The sequence below is a fragment of the Sciurus vulgaris genome, assembly GCF_902686455.1.
Source record: "Sciurus vulgaris genome assembly, chromosome: 16".
NCBI lineage: Eukaryota > Metazoa > Chordata > Mammalia > Rodentia > Sciuridae > Sciurus > Sciurus vulgaris.
The window spans coordinates 64,370,561-64,392,146 of record NC_136477.1 but is presented as its reverse complement, the minus strand read 5'-3'; the positions used below and the strand labels follow the sequence as shown (position 1 = coordinate 64,392,146).

At 37.3% G+C, this 21,586-nt stretch overlaps 1 pseudogene across 1 annotated transcript in view; it reads left to right on the top strand.

Annotated features, from left to right (window-relative positions):
- Window positions 1-9,833: 9,833 nt before the first annotated feature.
- LOC306646441 (chromodomain-helicase-DNA-binding protein 1-like) overlaps window positions 9,834-21,586 on the top strand; it is a 47,288-nt pseudogene continuing 35,535 nt past the window's right edge. The window contains exons 1-5 of the transcript XR_013766929.1: window positions 9,834-10,049; window positions 13,952-14,066; window positions 14,909-14,940; window positions 18,632-18,713; window positions 20,874-21,033. The product of XR_013766929.1 is annotated as a chromodomain-helicase-DNA-binding protein 1-like (transcript). The remainder of the gene's footprint in view (window positions 10,050-13,951; window positions 14,067-14,908; window positions 14,941-18,631; window positions 18,714-20,873; window positions 21,034-21,586) is intronic.

The window sequence follows — 21,586 nt, the reverse complement described above, 5'->3', positions numbered from 1 at the left end:
TCCAATCCTGTGCTTCCTGTTGTATGTTTGATGAGGGAGGGAATTAATGGATAATGGGTTTGAGGGGATCATTCTGATGGGATCTGCCACTGGCTGTCCTTCCTTCAGGGCTCCAAATATTGTGGGGCCCGAGCCTAAGGGCCCCTTATCTCATTTTATGGGAGTGGTTTCCTTTAATGTCAATTACAAATTTACACTCACTTGCCCATGTTTTCTTTTTTACATTTTGGACATACTCTGGGTATTTTTTTGTATGTACTATGACTTGAGTTTGGACAGTCCCTTTTAAAATGTCCTGGCTGTCCACATGAAAAACAGCTTTTGGGTTTGTCCCTCATAGCTTGAGGTACTCCTTGAGTGACAGAAGCTGCTAGTACTTCACCCTGTGTAGCTGACTCATTAATATCTCTGCATATTTTTAAATAGGTATTGAGATCCTTATTTTTCCATGGCCTAATTTCTTCCCTGTACCATTTATTAGCTTGTTCATATGCTAACTGTTTTATTAAAGACATTACTTGTTCTGAATCCCCAAATACTCTGCCTGCTGTTTGTAACAGACGGTCTACAAACTCTGCATATGGTTCATTTGAGCCCTGTATAACCTTGGATAATTGCCTTTGCAATTCCCCATTACCTTGTAACATTTTTCACGCTCTAACAGAGGCAGTAGCTATCTGAAGATAGACTGCTGAATCATATGTAATTTGTTGCTGTCATTCAGTGTATGGTCCTTTTCCCAGCAACATATCCAGGTTTTGTTGATGGAAACCTGCGGCTGCATTTCTACAAGCCATCTCTGCACAGAGCTCTTGGTTGTTTATTTTCCACATTAAATATTGTCCACCATGCAAATGTCAGGTCCTCTCACTTTTTATCATAAGGGGGAGCTGAGGGGGTAATTATCTCATGATCTTTCCTGCATTTTAGCAACTCTGCAGTGTTAACTCACCTATTTTCTAGTTCCTCCCCAGTATCCCCTTCCTCCTCAGAACCTCCTTCCTGTTTTTGGCTACTCCAACTAACTTTCTCCTCAATCTCTTTAAGCACTTCTTCTCCTTCTTGTAATATATTTTTATGCCTCCTTTTTGAATTATCCCTTCAGACTGATTGTGTGATATTTCTGAACCCATCTTTTACTAGTAAATAAATTTGATACAGGGCAAAGACCACACTAACTGTAGTACAAACACACAAACAACACTAAATACACACACTCCAGAGCTCCTTTATATTTCATCACATGGCCAGCTATCCTGAGTGCCTAACTGGCTTAGAAAGACAGGGACTTGCAAGCAGATCAACCATGAAGAGATTGCCCTCCCTCAGCAGGAGCAGTATAGTCCCATAGGAACTGAATTGTCCTCCATTCCAGGGTCATAGATATAATAGATACATAATCTATGTAGCAAGAGAAAATTGCCCCTGGAACTGCTGCAATTTCCTCAACACCAGTAAGAATTGGTGTGATTGGAACTCAAGAAAAAAATAAAGCACACCACAGTTTGACCAAGCCTGCTTGTTACCCATACCTCTTGTCTCCTACCCCAGTTCTTTCTTTATTTAAGCCAAAGCTCACATCAAACATGAAAACCTAAAGTTCCTTTCTTTCTTTTCTCCATTATTTTTTCCATTTGGTTTTTGGGGCATTTCAGATTTGTTAGGACCCACAGCATTAGGCCTCTGGCATAGGACTTGGCTAACAGGAAAGGCACTGCACAAAATCAATGTGGCCGTGTGCTGTGACACAGCTTTTCTGTCTAAGCATTGATCTTAGCATTGATTACTACTGGATTTTTATTGTTTGTCTTTTCCTTTTCAAATATAAGCTCCATGAGATTAGTAGCCTCTATCTCTAGTATCATAAGGAGTGCTTGACACATAAAGAAGGTGGCTCAATCAGTATTCACCAAGACTCAAGACACAAAATAAGCTTCATAAAACTGTACTTTGTTGGAGTTTCTATGAAAAAGCAACCTAAATTGAACTCTTTTGTAATTTTAAATGAATTTATTGAAGGGTGTGCACTTCTAAAATGGAAGCACCAAGATTAACTTACATGGAAATAATATTCTGATCATGTTACTTAGAAAATAATAGTTTCTGACAGTAGGTCCAAATCTTCATCATGTCAGCTTGGGACCAGACTTTCTTAGCAATACTCCCAAAGTACAAGAAATAAAACAAGAATCAGTAAATGGGATGAATTCAAACTAAAAAGGTTTTTCTCAGCATAGTAAACAATCAATAATGTGAAGAGAGAGTCTAAAGAAAATCTTTACCATACATGCTTCAGATAGATCACTAATCTCCAGAATTTATAAATAACTCAAAAAACTTAACACCAAAAAAATAAAAAAAGCAATTAACCCAATCAATAAATGGGTAAGGAACTGAGCAGACACTTCACAGAAGATATACAATTGATCAACAAATTCATGAAAAAATGTTCAAAATCTCTAGCATTCAGAGAAATGCAAATCAAAACTCCTTCAATATTGATCTCACTCCAATCTGAATGGCATTTATAAAGAACACAATCAACAAAATATGTTGGTGGGAATGTGGGGGAAAAGTACATTCATACATTGCTGGTGGGTTTGAAAATTGGTGTAACCACTCTGGAAAGCAGTATAGAGATTCCTTCAATAACTTGGAATGGAACCACCATTTGACCCAGCTATCTCACTCTTTGGCCTATACCAAAGGTCGTGAAATCAGCATACTACAATGACACAGCCATGACAATGTTTATACCAGTTCAATTCACAATAGTTAGATTGTGGAACCAACCTAGATGCCCTTCAATAGATAAATGAATAAAGAAATCATGGTACATATTCACAATGGAATATTATTCAGTCATAAAACATGAATAAAATTATGCATTTGTAGATAAATGGATGGAGTTGGAGAATATAATGCTAAATGAGATAAGTCAAGACCAAAAAACAAAAGGCCAAATGTTTTCTCTGATAAGTGGATGCTGATAACATGTGGGAGGGGCAGGAAAAAGGAGGAACTTTGGATTGTGTAGAGGGAAATGAGGGAATGGAGGGGGCACGAGGAAGGAAAGATGATGGAATGAGACAAATCATTACCCAATGTACATGTATGATTACATGAATGGTGTGAATCTACATGGTATAGAAAGAGAGCAATGAAAAATTGTACTCTATTTGGTACAATGAATCAAAATGCATTCTGCTGTCATGTATAACTAAATAGAACAAACAATAAAACAAGAAAATAATACAGTTTGTGTTCCCTGTTTTGCCAATTCCCAAAGTCATAGTATGTAGGATCAATTTATAGGTTGTTGTGAGTGCTAAATAAGAAAGTATGTGAAAACTCCTTAGGGTAGCACCTAGAACTACATAAATAAATGCAGTTATTTTGTTATTATTATAATATTTGTATTAGTGGTATACTCCATCATAAAATCACTCAAAACCAAAGTTGAGTCACCCTCAAGTTAACACATTGGTTAATCTACTCCCAATGGTTTCGTTGAAGCATCCTTTGCGGCATAACATCTTTGGTGATTTAAATTCACTACATACATAGGCTTTCACCTGGCCTACCGCTAACAGGGTACAGGTCAGGGGATTTCAGAGTCTAAACCAATCACTAGAGTCAACAGAATTGAGCACGCTCCTGTGAACAGAGTAGCCATTCCAGCACTCTACCCAAGAATTCTCGGATTAACCGTGAGGCTGACTCACAGCTCCAGCTCCGAGACGTCCTCAGCCTGCACCCCCTGAAGGCTGCGAGGTGCCCACCAGGTCCTTTCTGGTGCAGCTGAAAGGCCAAGCATGCAGGGCCCATGGGTGGAGTCTCTTGCGTCCAAATGGAGGGCAACGTGCGGGGCTTCTTCGGAGCTCATCAGGCAAAGGGCAGACCTGAGGCGGTGCGGACGTGGGAGAGCAGGACTGACGGGTAAGCAGAACTGACTGACTGACCAGTGTGGCCTGACGGGTAAGTGGGCTCCGGGCGAACGACTGCTCACACTCGCCAACTCATGGCTTTGGCCTTTTGCTGGCAGGGTCATGAGGGCAGCTTTCCTGCGGGCCAGGGTCTTTGGTCTGCTGGCGGTGGGTGGGTGCAGAAGGTGGCAAGGCTGAGCCGTGTGCACAGAGGTTGGAGCTGGGCCTAGGCCCCATCCCGGTGGCCAGGCCGGTGGGAGGGGAAACTTGCAAAGGAATGGCGGGAAGCGTAGGTATCAGAGCAGAGACTGCATCCTGGCGCCCCAGGCTGTGTGATTGCCCTTCAGGTTCCAGTGGTTTGGAGGCCTGGCCTGTGTGGTTGCTTAGGTAAAACTCCGAAAACACATGTCCCACTTTTGATTTCTTCTCCATTGAGTGTGCAGGTGCACTTGATGATTTGCCACTGGTTAATCCCACTCAAAGTTGTATTTTGATGAATACAAACAAGCAAAAGTTTGTAGGCTTCTTACCACACGTGTTGTCGATTTCAGGTCCACCTGCCCTCCTTTTAGTCTTCTAACTTGGACAGTGCGGGGAGCTACCCGCAGCGCCCACCCTCTGTCCAGCCTCTCCCAAACTCCTTGTCCTTATTTATCAGACCCAGAACGTGGTGGTGCCTTAGCAAGTGACAGAATTGTGCTTAATAATAATATAACTATTTACTCATCATTTTATTGAAATGCTAGTGAGAGCATGCTATTGGGTGTTGGGTGCAGGAGACAACAAAGATGAGATGGTCCCTGTCCACCGAGTTTCTGGATTAGTGAACAATGCTCTTCAAAGTATGAAAGCAAGCATTCCTTCAGCTCATACTTATGCACTAAATACCATGGGAGTGTGAGGTTTTGTTGTTCTCCAAAGGAAACCAAAGGTGCAGTTCTGTGTTCTCCTCAGAAGAGTGATGGATGCAGATGTATGGAGAGGGTGCATGTTTGAAGAGTAGGAGTCTGGCAGAGTGTTTATCCAATCTTAGTACGAATTTTTGGACTGGCCTTTGTGTTCAGCGTGTCTCAACTACAGTGTAAATAGCTAAGTGCTTGCCTATCAACAGTGTGTGCACTTTGATATCCAGCTACAGAGAAACCTATATGTGGATATGAATTAATGAAATTGAGTAGACAAGAGGTTTGAAGATGAAGAGGATGAGATAGAATGAATAAAAGCAGAAGTATATAGAAAAATTAGTGGGGGTGTTTATCAACTGGTGTTTATAAACTGATAGTGTAGGGAAAGAAATAGAAAGCAGAAGAAGCCCAAGGCATAATTATTGAATATTGTAACTTGTAAATCCTATTTGCCAAAATAAATTAATATTTTGGGAAATTAATCTTTGTGAGTTAAAATTTTTTTTTATTTTCCTAATTCCAGAAGTAGTTTGTGTTCTTTGTAAAACATTTGGGGCCTATTTTTTTTTGTGCCAGTGCTTTCAGGTTGTTTCCTTGATTCCTGGTCATGGAGATTGATGCTACCTTAATGAGCCAGTTCTGTTGTAGATATTCAGTATTTTTATCAGGAAGTTAAACCTGGAGGCTACTCTTCTAGCCCTTCCAACAATTTTATGTTGACCTAATTTCCTATATTAAATTCTTTTCTGCCTAACTTTCTTGAATTTTTAAAAAATTTTTTGCAGTTGTCTCAAGTATTAAATACTGTTATCTTTATGGATATAGTTTCATATTTTAATTAAATGTCTTTTATGGTAACTACAGATTCACATTCATTTAAAAAAAACATAATAGAGATCCCATGTAACCTAACTCAGTTTCTCCAATGATAATATCTTACAAAACTATTTAGAATATTATAGCCCAGACATTTACTTGATATAGTCAAGAGCCAGACCATTTCTATTACTGGAGTCCTAGGAGAGAGGCCTAACTCTGGAGATCCAACAGATCAGGTGTGGCCACTCTTGCAATAAACTAAATAAAAAAGGTAATTATGAAAACTATGGGGGCTGGGAAGATAGCTCAGTTGGTAGAGTGCTTGCCTCGCAAGCACAAGGCCCTAGGTTCAATCCCCAGCACCACAAAGAAAAAAAAAAAAAAAGAAAAGAAAACTATGCCAGGACTTCTGTCCTCCTTTTTTATATCCTGCAACATGCATATATTGGATCCTTTTGTTGATGTAGGACAGGAGAGTCTGGACACCTGAGGAGTTTTCAGGAAGCAAGTTCATTGACTGCAGGGTCCAAGGTGGCTCTTGCCTAAGAATTCTTCCTCCGAACAAAGATTTTGGAAAGTTTTTGAACTTTATATCTAGTGGGAGGAGAGAGTTGGAGGTTTTACATGACTATTGCTTTCTGATCCATCCCCTAGACCAGATTTCATAAGTTTTTACCAAGAAAACAGAGATAATATCTTTTTGTGCATAAACTGACTGACTAACTTTGTCACACCATTTGTGTACAAACCTGGCATTTACAAGAAAGAGGAAGCTTCAAACCCCAAGACATCCTGCTGATCTGACAAGAGGAGAAGCTTAATTATGGCAAGGGTCTTTTGGGTGGGGGTACCTAGTCTACTTCACTATAGTCACCTCCTTATAATCAAAACTGGTAAAGGTTCCCCTGTACTAAAGATGTATGTGATTAAATTGGGTAGTCCAGGATAATTCAGTACAATCTTCCCATCTCAAGACCCTGAACCTTAGATTTGTCTGTAGAGTCTTTTTTGCCAAATAAAGTAACATACTCACTGATTTTAGGGTCTACACATGAGCTCTTTGAAGGCCACTCTTTGTCTACCACTCCAACCTTTTACTTTTGCACTATTTATAGATAGATAGATAGATGCTCATACATTTTCATTCTTATCTCTACTTCTCTGCTGAAGCATACAGTCCTATTTTCATTTTGTCCTTTAACATGTGTCACTCCACAGCCCAGTTGTGCTAGGTTGTGGGAAGGCCAGAGAAGGTGCTTGAGGACAGCATGGGAGACATGATTCATTGGGGAAAGCTTATAGCAGATCAGTGGCAGCTCCAGGAAGAGTTCCATGGCAACAGACAGACTGAAAGCATCTGTGCCCCTTAAGGTGTTTCTCCAAGAAGTAGCTTTCTTTCTTGTGGTGTTTTGCCTAGTGGCACTGGACAAATGAGTGACATGTATCCTTTCCCCAATGTTCTCAGTTCTTTGTTCATCCCCATTCAGGGGGGTTTAAGTATTAGACTGAAGAAGCAGTGACATCAGCATTAGTTTGCTTGTATGACCAGCATCCCAAGGAGCAACTGACACAGTGTATATGCAAAAAACTAGCTTTTTACACATAAAACTAACTTGCCCTAGTTCCCAGTGTGTGTGAGAGAAATTCAGTGTCCCTTAAGATAATATGTATCTGGACTTTCCTGCGGGGGCGCCTGGCAACCCAACCAGTGCTTGACAAGGATCCACTGGGGGAATGATATTTGCAAGGACTCATCGTCCCGGGAGATGCCAGATGCTTGCTACTGTCATGATTGTGTTCTTACCAATTGTGTAAATTCATCTATGTCTAAAGATTTAAAAATTTTCTTAATTGTACATCAACATAGTTATGCAATTTTGCCTGTTAATCTCAAAGAATCTTGGTATGATGACCCAGGTGTTGAAATTTTAAAAACAGTTAATGAACTTTTAAGGCCAAAAAGGTTCGTAGCAGCTTTGATCTTGGGAATAACAGCTCTTATCAGTATAATTACTTCTTTGGCACTTTCTACCACAGCCTTGGTACAAGAAATTCATACTGCTTCACATGTAAGTGATCTTTCATATAATGTGTCTGTGGCTTTAGCAGCTCAGGAAAGAATAGATAAAAAATTAGGAACCAGAATTGATGCTTTGGAAGAGGCGGTGCTTTTTATTGGCAATGAAGTGCAAAATTTACGAACTAGAATGACCACTAGATGTCATGTTAACTACAAGTGGATTTGCATTACTCCTTTGGAGGTACAGAACGGGAACCTCTTGGTCATCAGTAAAAAACCACCTGCAAGGAATTTGGAATAACACTGAGATAGCCCCAGATATTAATGTCTTGCAGGAGGAAATTAGAGAAATTAGTAAGACACATCTCTCGGTTGTACCTGCTGGTAATTTGGCAAGTGAAATTTTTAGTAATCTTAAGGCTACAATTTTTCATAATACAATCTTTCATACGATCTTTCAATATGCATTAATTGGATTCCCTATTTTTGTGCTAATTCTGTGTTTCCCAGTCATCCTCAGTGCAATCTGCAGACTCTTAAGAAGAGTTAAGATTCAAGAAGGCTTATTTGAGTTTCAAAACAAAAAAGGGGGAGCTGTGGGGGCACCTGGCAACCCAACCAGTGCTTGACAAGGATTCACTGGGGGAATGATGTTTGCAAGGACTCATCATCTCCCCCGGGAGATGCCAGATGCTTGCCTCCGGGCTCTGGTCCTTTTTCTGCATTATGTTTCTAATATTATATTACTCATACTATTCCTTGGTAGTAATCACTGAGGGTGAAGGGAATACTACAGAATTTCCCAAGAATATTAATAAAACATTAGGGACTATAACTCCTTCTCAGCCACAAGTAGTAAAAAATCTTTTACCACTGTGTGATGTGTCTTCTTCCTGGGGTGCTTGTTATGAACATGTAATGCAGTACATAAATTTGGCCACGGAACCGTCTGTCTTTCCAACCATGAGTATGCAAAAAGCACCTCCCACAGTAGCTACTAGATATGGACTAGCTTATTTTAACAATGGCAAGCCCTGCTACCCCCCTAAAAGCAAGCCCTTAGAGAAGGCAGATATAGATCTCCCCCTGTCTCCTACAGGGTGGTTTAATCCAGATGATGGTTGTGTTTATGTGTGGTGGTAAGGTAAAAGAATAAGGTTTCACAACATTCCTTTCTTCCTACAAAAAATAGGTTATTCCTATAATAAACATTGGTACACAATGCCTTGTTCTGGGAATAGGAGCTACATAAGACAAGGTAATTTATTTAGTAAAAAAACTTAGCCATGGGAACCATTGGGACTGTTGCCCTCCTGTAACTTAGCAATTTAGATATTAATCAGATGGACCTAGTAGAAATGGTCATGTGAGATTATTTGTCTATCGCTTTAACCGTGAGAATAATAATAGTCTTAGGTGACATAGAGTTTAGATATTAAGGAAATAAACATTGTATTAGCTCATTGACTTAGTTAAATATTTGTAATCTGTATGGTTACTGATTTCGGTAAAAACAATTTCTGCCTATGCTTTGGAAACTTCTTTGATTTTATTAATCATAAGCCTGTCATCATAGCCTGAAGAAAAGTGTATATAAACCCAACCTTCCCCAGAATAAAGTGGGATTGATTGCACCAGAACTAGAGTCTGTGTCTTTCATTCTCCATCCATCACCGACGCTGTCTCCCCACGCCCTGTTTACCAGTGTGGAACCCATGGACTTCTGCTAGGGCTGGACCCTGGCACTTTCCAGATCAGGCTTGCTCTCATTTTTCCCTTAATTTTGGTAGGTTTTTGGGAAGAGAAAGGGAACATTCAGGGTCATGGTGTTTTACTATTCTCCTTTTCTTTAGTAACAACACAGCACAAATGGCAAATTAAAATCAGTGCCATTAAGCAATCACATAAATAATCCATGTGTTGTTTGTTAAGTTTGCATCATTACTGGGAGCACTTCATTTCCATGAAAGGACAATGCCATGAGCTGGGTATTAGAGAACAAATCCCAAGCTGAGTTTCTCATCTATCAATTAACACTGATTATATAACACTGACAGACTATTTCAGGGCTTTGATTGGTGATCCAAGTCTGCACATAAAGTAATTTGGAAATCAGCTCTTTTTATACATAGAACTTCCCAGTAAATGATATGGGCAGTAAAGTTTGAGATTAAGGGAATGTAAGCCATGTCCTTCATTCAAAGTCTTAGAGCTTAGCCCACATATATGTCTACTCTCTGGTTTTGCTGTATTTTTTTATTTCTAGAAATTCATCTATGCCCTTATCAACTGGAGGGAGTCAACTGGCTGGCCCAACACTTCCTCTGTCAGAATGGCTGCATCCTGGGAGATGAGATGGGCCTTGTTAAGACCTGCCAGGTATGTTAGTGTGGAACAAGCACTTTTCACCTCCACTGAAATACCTCCTCACATTTCATTACCATCTTAGCTATTAGCTACAAGATGTATTTTTATACTAGGATGTGAAATACCTCACTTTTATTAAGAGATTACAAACTTGGAGTTGATTTTTCTAGTTGTGGGAGTGGTTAAGCATCATGTCATTACCCTTATTTTATCTGAGCTTTGACATGTATCTGTGAAAAGAGTTAATTACTTGAGTTAGAAGTGCAGTTAATGGACCCAGACTTAGGACTTTTCTCTGTGTTAAGCATGTATACTTGACCAAGGATCAAATTGACTCTAACCTCCTTAGTAACACTTTATGGACTTAACCATATTGCTTCTAATTTTAATCTCCCTTCCTCAGAGGAAGTGGGTTGGGGTGGGGCTGCTTCCCATTTTTATACTGTGATAGAGAAATGAAGAGGAAATACACTGTTTTCCAAAATACAACTTAGCCATCTAATGGCCTTAAAAAGGGATGAGGTATGGGGCTGGGATTTTATCTCTGTTAGAGCACTTACTTAGCATGTGTGAGGCACCTTGTTCAGTTCTTAGCACCACATATAAATAAATAAAATAAAGATCCATTGAAAACAAAAAAAAATTTTTAATAAAGTATTACAGGTGAGGTACAGCCTAGAAACCTGGAGAATCAGATGTGGCCCCCTTGGGCATTGATCAGTAGGTGGTGTGTTGAAATTGATGCTTCTGTCAGGATAATCAGCAATACTGTCCTTGGTTGACATATATGGGCCTGGATTAATGGAAAATCAGTCACAACACCCCTTGGGTTAATCACGCAAGGATTACTTACCTGAAGGATTCCAAAGATATCCTGGTGTAATTATGATATATTTCACAGGCATCTTGATCAGAAATTAGGAAGATGAAACTTTCTAATCCCAAGAAAGTTTCACCAGTGGTCACTGGTGAGAATGAGCAAGGGTCTCATCATCTTTTTAGAAGTTCAATGTCCCCTCCAACGCTCACCTTACATATATAAAGTTTGAGCTGGAGCAGTGCTAAATGGAAGCTTGTCTGACCATGCGTTGAAGGCTACTTTACTTAGGCCAGGTGTACCTCATCAACCTTGGCATTATTAAGAACACAATATGACCCCTCAGTAAGGTCTCCTGAGATTTATTAGTGATTCCTCTTAGCTTTCTTGGGCAAAGAAAATGTTCCTGGTTTATTCCTGCACTGAGAAATATGAAACTAGAATAAATCTCAGATTCCCAGAGGTGTCCTCTCTATAATCTCTTTTGTCTCTGTCATTGAAATTGTCTTACCGACTTCATTGAGAGCCAGAAAATTCCACTTGTCTTTTGCTTTTCCAGCTCTAGTTTAAATTCTTTAAATATATACCAACTTCCAATCTGTTTTGGTAAAAATGTGTTTAGAATATTTGCATCTACATTATGAAACATATTAGTTTGCATTTTTCCTTTCTTATATGTTTTAATCTGTTTTTAGTATTAGGGTAAATCTGGCCTCATAGAAAAAATTGAAAAGTATTCCTCCTCAATTATCAGGAAGAGTTATATAGAATTGTTACTGTTTCTTTTTTAGATGTTTGATAGAATTCACTAATGACTCCAAATTTACTTTGTAGACACATCTGATTTTTGGTAATAAAAGGTAAACTTTTTTCTAAATTGTATCCTCAGGGAATGCTAAACAGAATGATTTTAATAGAGTTAAGTCACTTAATACAGGATTGCTCTTGGTATACTTTGGGCTTCAATAGTTATATAAGAAAATCATTTCCTTTATAAAATTAATATGATCATGTAAAAAATAAGTGAACTGCCACTCTCTCATCACAGCACTCTAACCACCTGCAAGCAGCAAGGTATGTTTTATATCGATGAAATTATATGCACATATAGCTCATATGGTTTCTATTTGTTAATGTACCACTGCCACTGTAATGTTGCATTTTATTATATTCACAATCATTTTGAACTGGCTGCATAAAGTGCCATCAGGAGAATTTATTATTTACTTAAATGTTCTATTGATGAGGAATCATGAGTTCCCCCTTTTTGGGGGGTTACTTAAGTTAATTTTGATGTGAACATCTTTGAGCATACAGTTTTCACAGGATTTTGAATATGATCTTTAAAGCATATTTTTTTTCCTCAGAAATAACACAGTATTTGTGGATGCAAGCTCTTCAAGTGCTTTTGTTTATTGATAGTGTTCTTTTTCCTTGTATATCACAACAACTTTAGAGTAATAAGTGCCTTCAGGCATCTCCTTCTTTGCCCATTTGACTTTACAAAGTTACATTTTGTACCCTTACTTCTTATGAGAATAATAATAAATTATATTTTCCCCATTTGAATGTGTATTCTAGATATAGCATATATGAATATGACATAAAAAATTCCACTCTTCAGTATAATCATAAGGCACCAACTAAAAAAGACCAAGGGCTTTTATCTGTTTTGTTCACCTAGAACTTGAGCCAATAGAAGGTACTCTATAATTTTTTAAAGAAGGAAAACAGAAGGCAGAGGCAGTTGGGAAGGAAGGAAAGCACTTTCATCAGGGCAGCTGGGTCATTGACAGAGGCCACAATGTGTGAGTCCTGTTTATAGTCAGGTCTTAGCACTTCTGACTTGATGTTTTCAAGTATTCCTGCTCTTTTCCATCAGTTGGGTTGGTTTCATTGATTTCTGTTTTTCCTGATTTTTGTTTGTGTTAGAGGTTCAATTACATAGATATTGAGCCTTATTCCTTGTTAACTCCTGAAGTAATTGAACACCATCAATTCCCTCAGCAAGCTCACTGAGGCTTACCTGATTTTGCTCTAGGAACGTACTAGTGTCCTAATGTGTGAAAGATTGTACATAATTTATTTATGAAGCAAGTCATATATAAGAGTTTGTGTTTTCAACCCACAGCTGTGGGAACTTTGTTGTTTCTTATGGGAAAATGTGATAAAAACTGCCTTCTCGCTTTGTTCCAGATGATTGATCTCATCATTTATTTGGCAGGAAGGATAAATGATGAAGGACCATTTCTGACTCTCTGTCCCCTGTCTGTTTTGAACAAGTGAAAAGAAGAGGCGGAAAGGTACAGAGTAGATGTAGCTGGACTTGTATTATTTATGTTGATATTTTTCTAGATGGTGTGTAAAATAGCATAAATCAAAATCTGTCATATTCAGTGTGTTTATTCCAGAATGCTTGAATCAAAACAGTGTAGTTTAAGACACAGGATCTGATGGGGGAGGACCCAATGGGTGTTACTGTTACCATTATGCAATTTCAAGGCTAGTACTCACTTTTTTGTTCCTTTATTTATTCATTACTGCCTGATTTTGAGATAAATAGATATCCTCTTGCATACCAATTGATGTCTTTGTTTCCTTTCTTTTATATATTTTTGAAATATTTTCTTAATGGTTGCCCTAGTGCCTATAATAAACATCTTCACTTAATATAATTTTGTACAGATTGATGCCAACAATTTCAATAGTATACAAAGCTTTGCTTCCATATAGTTTTCTCTCTCCCTTCATGGTACTCTTATTGTCATATAAATTATATCTTTATGTATCATAAATAAATTTTACTTTTCAAAAGGAGAAACTAGCCTTGCCATAGAAACATAGTAACTAAAATGAGAAACATCATTGCATTTTCAGTTAACACAAGACCCTCTTAGACCTGATCCTTCTCCCTGTTTACCACAGAACTTCTCCTGAGGTTTAATCATTATTCTAGATAACAGTTCAGACTCCCAGTATTCTTTCTGGTATCAGCACTTAATGAATGGTGTCTGCACATTGCAGTCCTTTCATGACATGCACACACCATCTCATGACTCTAGCATTTGTGCTCATCTGCCTCTATTCTTGGATTTAAATTTGCTCCATTTCTTTCCTGTGTAACATATGCAGGAGACAAGGAGGAAAGAGCACATCTTCAGCAAGACCTAAAGCAGGAGTCACATTTTCATGTGCTGCTGACTACCTATGAGGTATTCATTTGTTTCTCTAAAACAAGAATTCCTAACCTGGATCCTTAGAAGTTGTAAAATCCACTGAAATGATATTTAAATTTTTAGGTAGCACACATTTTTCTAAGGGGACAGTCTACCTACATCATATTCTAAGAGATGGACTGTGACCAAAGTGAAGAATCACTGTGCTTCCAGTTAGCTGGATATATTCTCCTCTGTTTGATCAAGGGGGAAATCTTCCTGGAAAGTTACACTTAAGATTCCTCTGTTGATGACTAACAGGAGGCTGGCAGGCAGGTGAGAGGGTTTTGCATACAGAGGCATCATGTCTGATAATGGGATTATAGGAATGGAGGATGCCTAATTCCAGTCTCATTTTATATCCTTGTTTAAACTAAGAATGGGTAACTGTAAGACCTTCCACTTAACCATACCTCCCTTCTGTTCATACGATAGTGCTACTTTAGGAATTGGGCTTACATTTTTTTTTTTTTTACAGAAGTAACAAGTTAAAAGACTTAGATCCTGTGGGTTATGAGAGTTAAGAAGAAATAAGAAACTAGTTTACTAATATCAGATTTATCAATTCCAGTGTTTTTATTTTTTTAATTTTTTAAACTTCTTTAGAACCAGGGATTGAGGCCAAGGGTGCTTAACCACTAAGCCACATCTCCAGCCCTTTTTATTTTTCATGTAGGACCAGGTCTCACCAAGTTTCTTAGGACTTCATTTAAGTTGCTGAGGCTTGCTTTGCACTGGTCATTCTCTTGCCTCAGTCTTCCAAAGTCATTGGGATTGCAGGTATGCACCACCATTCCTAACAATACCAGTCTTTTTAATGTGTCTTCCTTTTTTTTCAGATTTGCTTAAAAGATGCACCGTTTCTAAAATTGTGTGTATATTTTACTCTATCAAAAACCGTGCTGTGCATGTGGAAGTCTTGTCTCTTCTTACATTGTTTGGTACTTTGCCACTTTCCTGATATGTCTGGTCTGTCTTCTTTGGGTCCTCTTTATTTATAGGCAGGCATAATAGGAGTCTTGCATTCTAATCTCTACTCATTAGCTATGTGTCTTTGAGTAAGTTATTTAATTTCCTTGAACTTCATTGTCCTCAATGGTAAAGAGGGGATAACAGTCTTTGAATGACTTGTGAAAACTGAGATTACATTTACATGGTTGGTGTTTAGTAGATTCCTAGTTTTTTTTTTTTTTTTTTTTTTTTTTTTTTTTGTGATTGTTAGTTTTTGTTTTGGTATTGGGGATTGAGCCCAGGAGTTCTCTACCACTGACTTACATCTCTACTCCTATTTCTTTTATCTTAACATGTTCAAACAGGGTGTCTGTGAGTTGCCAAGGATGGCCTTGAATTTGTAATCCTCCTGCCTCAGTTCCCAGAATCTCCAGGATTGCAGGTGTGTTCCACTGCATTCTGCCCAGACTCTAGATTCGTTACCTTGTAACTTGCATAAACACCTTTCAGGGCTGCTATTTGGTGATTTTACTGTAGTATAGAAGGCTTTTCCTGGAAATAACAAAGTTCTGTGATATATATACACAATGGAATATTATTCAGCCATAAAGAAGAATAAAATTATGGCATTTACAGGTAAATGAATGGAATTAGAGAATATCATGCTAAATAAAATAAACCAATCCCAAAAAAGCAAAGGTCGAATGTTTTCCCTGATCAGTGAATGATAATACAGAATAGGGGTGGCGAGTGGTGGGATAAGAGAAGAATGGAGGAACTTTAGATTATATAGAGGGAAATGAGAGGGGGAGGGGTGGGGATATGAAAGATGGAGGAATGAGATAGACATCATTACCCTGAATACATGTATAGTTACACTAATGATGTGAATTTTTATTGTGTACAACCATATAAACAAAAGTTGTACCCCATTTTTTGTGTACAATAAATTAAAATGCAGTCTATAAAAATTTTTAAAAAGACCTTAAAAAAAGAAATAACAAAGTAGCAATCATTGCTGTAGAATTAACTTTTTAGAAAGGATGTTTAAAGTATACTTCTAATTCATCCTTATAAATTACATTTTCATAGCAGGTATTGAACCCAGGGGCACTTTAGCACTGAGCTGCATGCCCAGCCCTTTTCATTGTTTAGTTTGAGATAGTCTCACTAAGTTGTTGATGCTGTCCTTGAATTTGCCATCCTCCAGCTTCCCAAGTGGTTATCATTACAGATGTGCACCATCCTGCCCTGTGTGCTGCTTTGCCATTCAGAAATTTTTGTTTTTAGAGTGTCTTATCAATATTTTAAATATTTTTTTTTGCTCATCCAGGTTATTGAGCATGGGTTTCTATTGTAATCTTATTTTGAAGTACTAAAGACTAGGTCATAGATTTTATGACTTTGTTCAGTATTTTGTTTTATTTAATTTACATTTAAATGATTATATTATCTTTTCTTCAGAAGAGTATATGCTTTTTCTCTTTTTCATTCTTTTACATTATTTCTTTAATGTCATGTCATGTTAATTACATGTCATTTTATTTTATGGTGCTGGGCTTTGAACCTCAGGCCTCCCACATGGTGTGCAACTGTTCTATCACTAGTTATTCCCCCAGCTCTAAGTTATATTCTTAATATCCAATTTAACTTTTTCAAAGTCTCTCCATGGAAAGGAATTTTTGAGAGTTACTGGTAATAACCAGGAAAGTAAATCATTGAGCTACACCATGAGCCAGTAGAGGGATAAGAATTATAAAGATATCCATGATGCAAGGTAATATGTGGCAAGTCTCAAAAGATAATAAAATTGGTACATAAATGTTGTTGAGTACTTTATATAAATTGTCCCACTTAGATTTCATGAAAACCTTAGTAGGCAGGTATTATCATTCATTTTACAAATGAGGAAATTAATACATCAATTATCCCAGTAAGGCAGAGCAGACATTTGAGCAGACATTCAAACCCATCACTTGGTGCCATGGCCCTTCTTTCTAAGAGAGCTTCTTTAAGTATCTAGAAGCACTTGAGTGTCACCTTATTCAGCAGAAATACATATTTATATCTCAGTCTTTTCTGAATGCATTTCTGACTGTAGTAAAGAACCTTACTAACAAAGGAATATTTATAATGTTGACTCATATTAAGAATCCCAACAACATACATATGTTCTTTCAGTATGTTTAAGGTTATATTTCTCCATTACTATATTGTACATTCTGAAAATAATTTCCTTTGATCAGTGATTCAGCTCACTTTCATTCATTGAAACAAATCCACCTCACTTGGCCTTCTACATTGAATAAGCATTTTTAGATGTTTGTGTATATACAAACCTGTGTCTAGTCCTTCCAAAGGAATAGGAGTTAATCTATTTTGAATGCTACTGTAGTATGGACACTCAGCACCTATGTCATAACCACTATCCAACCTTGCTGGGACCCTATCTCCTTTAAATCCTTAAATGCATCCTCTGCTTCCACTGCCCAGTATTCTCCTTGGACATCCTGCCCTCTCTTTGGATCCCCAGATCACTCTTCACCTACACCACTCTCACTAGGCGAATAGCAGTAGGAACCTCTATTACTCTAAATTTTCTCTGTAGCCTCAGAGGAAGAAGCCTTCCTTTTTGTAGGCCAGCCTCTACACAGATTTTTCTTTTAATCTTTCAGGAATTGTCCTTCTTTATTCACTGTTTTGCTTGATTCACTTAGTTTTACAAGTACAAAAACAATGCAATGGGATTCCATAATGTTACATACAAAATTGAAAGTCATAAATTATATAACATATTTTACTGTCTTTTGCATGGTTTTTACATTTAAAAAAATACTCAATATTTATGTCTTTTTAGTTTTACAAATATTTTTGCAGCATAGTATTTATCATCTTATCACCTATTATTGGATATTTAATTTATTTTTCAATTTTGTGTTATATTATAAATATTGCATTTTAGAATATCATCCAATCATTTCCCATATTTTGGATTGCACAGCTTTCCACAAATAGCATCTGTTTAAAATATAATTTTATGACTGAACTTCTTGGGACATTGCTGTCATAACCTACTATAGTACAAAACATGCTCTAGCAACAGCCAGGAATGAACTCCATGTTAACAAGTCCAGTGGCAGCATCTTCCTGGATGTCTCTGATCCTTTTCACCTCTCCACCATTTTAAAGTCTCTTGATTTTCTTTATGGGTTTGAATCTTAGCTCTACCTTTATGATCTTGACCTATTTACCTAACCTATCTGAGTTTTAGTCTCTTTGTTGGCACAATTATGGTCGCTTATCTTATTCTTTTGTACTAAATAACATAGCCACAAGCACAATGTCTACTACATAGTACAAGATTATAAATGTATTCTTTTCTTTTCTGTCTCTGGCCCCTTACTTCCTGTATAGATCTTTCTCATATTGGCAAAAAAAAAATTCACTTGGTAACCTCTGAGATGGGAAGGTCATGATTGATTCCAGGTATATTTCTAACAGAGTGGGCTTACTGTTAGTCTTTCTAACAAGTCACAATTTTGTAGTAAGATGTGGTTGTGAGACATGTGTTTGAGCTACCCGAAAATGAAAGTTTGGATTTTCTCTCACAGCTTCACATGGAGTATTCTTGTTGTGGATGAAGCTCACAGATAGAAAAACTCAAGCTCTCTGCTGCATAAGACACTTTCAGAGGTAAACCCAAAGGATAGTCTTAGTTTTTAATATAACTCTCCTTCATTTTTTAATTGACTTTACTTTTTAGAGCAAGTTATTTCCAACAAAATTGAGTAGAAGGTACAGATAATTCCCATATGTCCCCTGCCCCTTTACAAACATGCTCCCCCATTCTCAGCATCTCCCTAAAGAGAGAAGTTAAAACTAACAAATCTGCATTGACAACATCAGAATACTCAGAGTCCATAATTTATGGATTCACTCTTCCTATTGCACATCCTTTGAGTTTGGACAAACAGGTAATGACACATACCCACCATTATAGTATCACACAGAATGGTTTTGCAGGCTTAAAAATCCTATATCCCATCTATTCATCATTTCTTCTCCCCTATAACTCCCCTTTGAAAACACGTAGTTTAGATCTGTACATAGTTAACTAAATTGATATGTTTTTAGATAGATTTCTGCAGGGCTAAAGAAACCTTTTTTGGGGGGTTAGGGGTAGTGACAAAAGAAGTATTGAATATGGCTAATTACTTTTTCTTTCTCTTTTATATAGGAGAAAATATTTACTAAAATCCAGTTATCAAATGAGCGAGAACCTACTCCAATAAAATACATTGGATTTTTGGAGATGTTTCTACTCTCTTTTGAGTATCTTTAATTTCTTGGAAAAAAAGATCCTATAGTTCTGCCTGCAGTCACAGATGTATTAGACATACCTTGCCACTCCCCCCCCCCATTAACCTAGTCAAAAATTTTGACCATTCACATGGACTCATGAAAAGACCAATTTCTTCGAGAGCATTGCCTCCAATCTCTCATCTGTCATATTTTTTGTTTTGATACCCTTGATGTCATTCCCTTCTCTCAATCTATTGTATCATTCTGGCAAAGTAGGTGAGAGATATCATTGTAACCTAGTGCTGCCCTTTTTTTTCCTGAGAAGCCAGTGGAACATGAACTACCTTCTCCTTGATGACCTGGTGAAAGTTTGCTCATTCATGAGACCATACTTGGTAATTTCTGAGATGATAATTGAAATTTGGTCCTCATTCTATAATAAATCACTTAACTTTGAGTTCTTTTAGTGGAAAATCTTAGATCTGAATTCTATATTTAATGGCCTAGAAGTTACAGTTTTTAGAGTTTTACTGAAGATATTATCAGTTTTTATTAGTTTAAAATATTTTTATCCCCTGCCTGATAGAACATCCTCTCTCTCTGGTGTCCTCTTTGCCTTCTTTGTAGGGTCTCTTGATTGTGTCTTGCTATAAGTTTATACTTTAATATTTAAAATAATATACATAAATAGGATATGACTTTTCTACTTTGCTGTATTATTTAATTTTCCTGGCATAAACTCTTGTGTCAGTTTAGAGGTTGATCTTACTTGGCCTAATATTGTTATTGTTGTTTTTCTTCCTTAATTAGTCTCTCCTATTATTGGTGTTCTTATCTGTTTCTCAGTGCTTTTTCTTTCTTTTTTCTTTCTTTCTTTTTTTTTTTTTTTTTTTGGTGATTTGGTGATACTGTTGATTGACCAAGAGCTTCATGCATGCTAGTCAAGTGATCTGCCAGTGACCCACATTCCCTGCCCTGTTTCTCAAAAATTTAAAGAAGTTCTTTCTGTATTGGACTTCTTATGGTAGAATGGCCAGAAACATCCAGAAATCTTGATGTTTTGCATCTGATGTACTGCAAAGTTTTATAAACAGATATTTTGTTAATGTACATCTTGTTTCTTTCTTGTAACAGAGAGACCTGATGCTATAGCTCTGGCTTTTCAAACTCCTTGAATGTATGTGTTTACTCAGATGCCCTAGTTAACTCCCCCTTGTGGGTCATAACATAGTTTGAATCCTTACATAGATTGAATAACAATAAGCATAGTGGATAATTGTGTAATACTCAGCATTCAAAAAGTGATGTTATTTACATTGCTATGACAGAGTCTTCTTTACAGATTATTATCCCTTTCTTTTAGTTGAAACTGAAGAGATATTATCTCCTACATTAAACAGAGAGTACCACTTGAACTTGAGCCTCCTTGTTTCATGATCTAACTCATTCCATTAAATCATGCCACTCTGTGTTTCAATAAATGTTGTCATGAGTAACTGTTTTGCTTCCCAATGTTAGAGATTTTTAATTGTGTTTATTTACATATTCTAGTTCCAGTGGTCTTCAGTCTCCTGTTGACTGGAATTCCTATCCAAAACAGCCTCCAGGAGCTCTACTTTCTCCTCAGTTTTGTGGGACCTGAGCTTTTTTCAAAGGAACAGATGGAAGATTTTGTTCAATGTTACCAGGACATTGAAAAAGTCCAAATCAGATTAATTCCCATTCAAAAAATTATCCCCTAGAGATATTGACACACAAACTTCTCTAATGCATAACAGTTACAGATAGAAAAGAAAGAGAATGGATAACCGGAGGATACCTGCAGTTCTTCAAAGAACCACAAACACAAGGCAGATGTTGGATCCCTCATGTTGTGTCCAGTTGTCTGCTATTCATGATTCTTATTTGTTTGTTACATGATTCTACAATACAGCTCACTTGGTTCATTTTTGGAAGAAGGTAGAAAGTATTTATTGATCTGTATGCTTTTATAAAAAAACCAGCTTGTAATTTTCTTTTTACATTTTTTCTTTTTGTTGTAATGGAGTTTGAACCCTGGGGTGCTTTACCACTGAGATACATTCCCAGTGCTTTTATAAAAATTTGGAGACAGTGTCTTGCTAAGTTTCTTAGGCTGGCCTTCAACTTGCCATCCTCCTTTCCTGAGTATATGTTACCATGCCTGGCTTCAAATTGTAAATCTTTATAAAGACTTTACTTTCCATGCCACTTCCCAGTGCAGAAAAGTAAGTGCATGCTGTGGT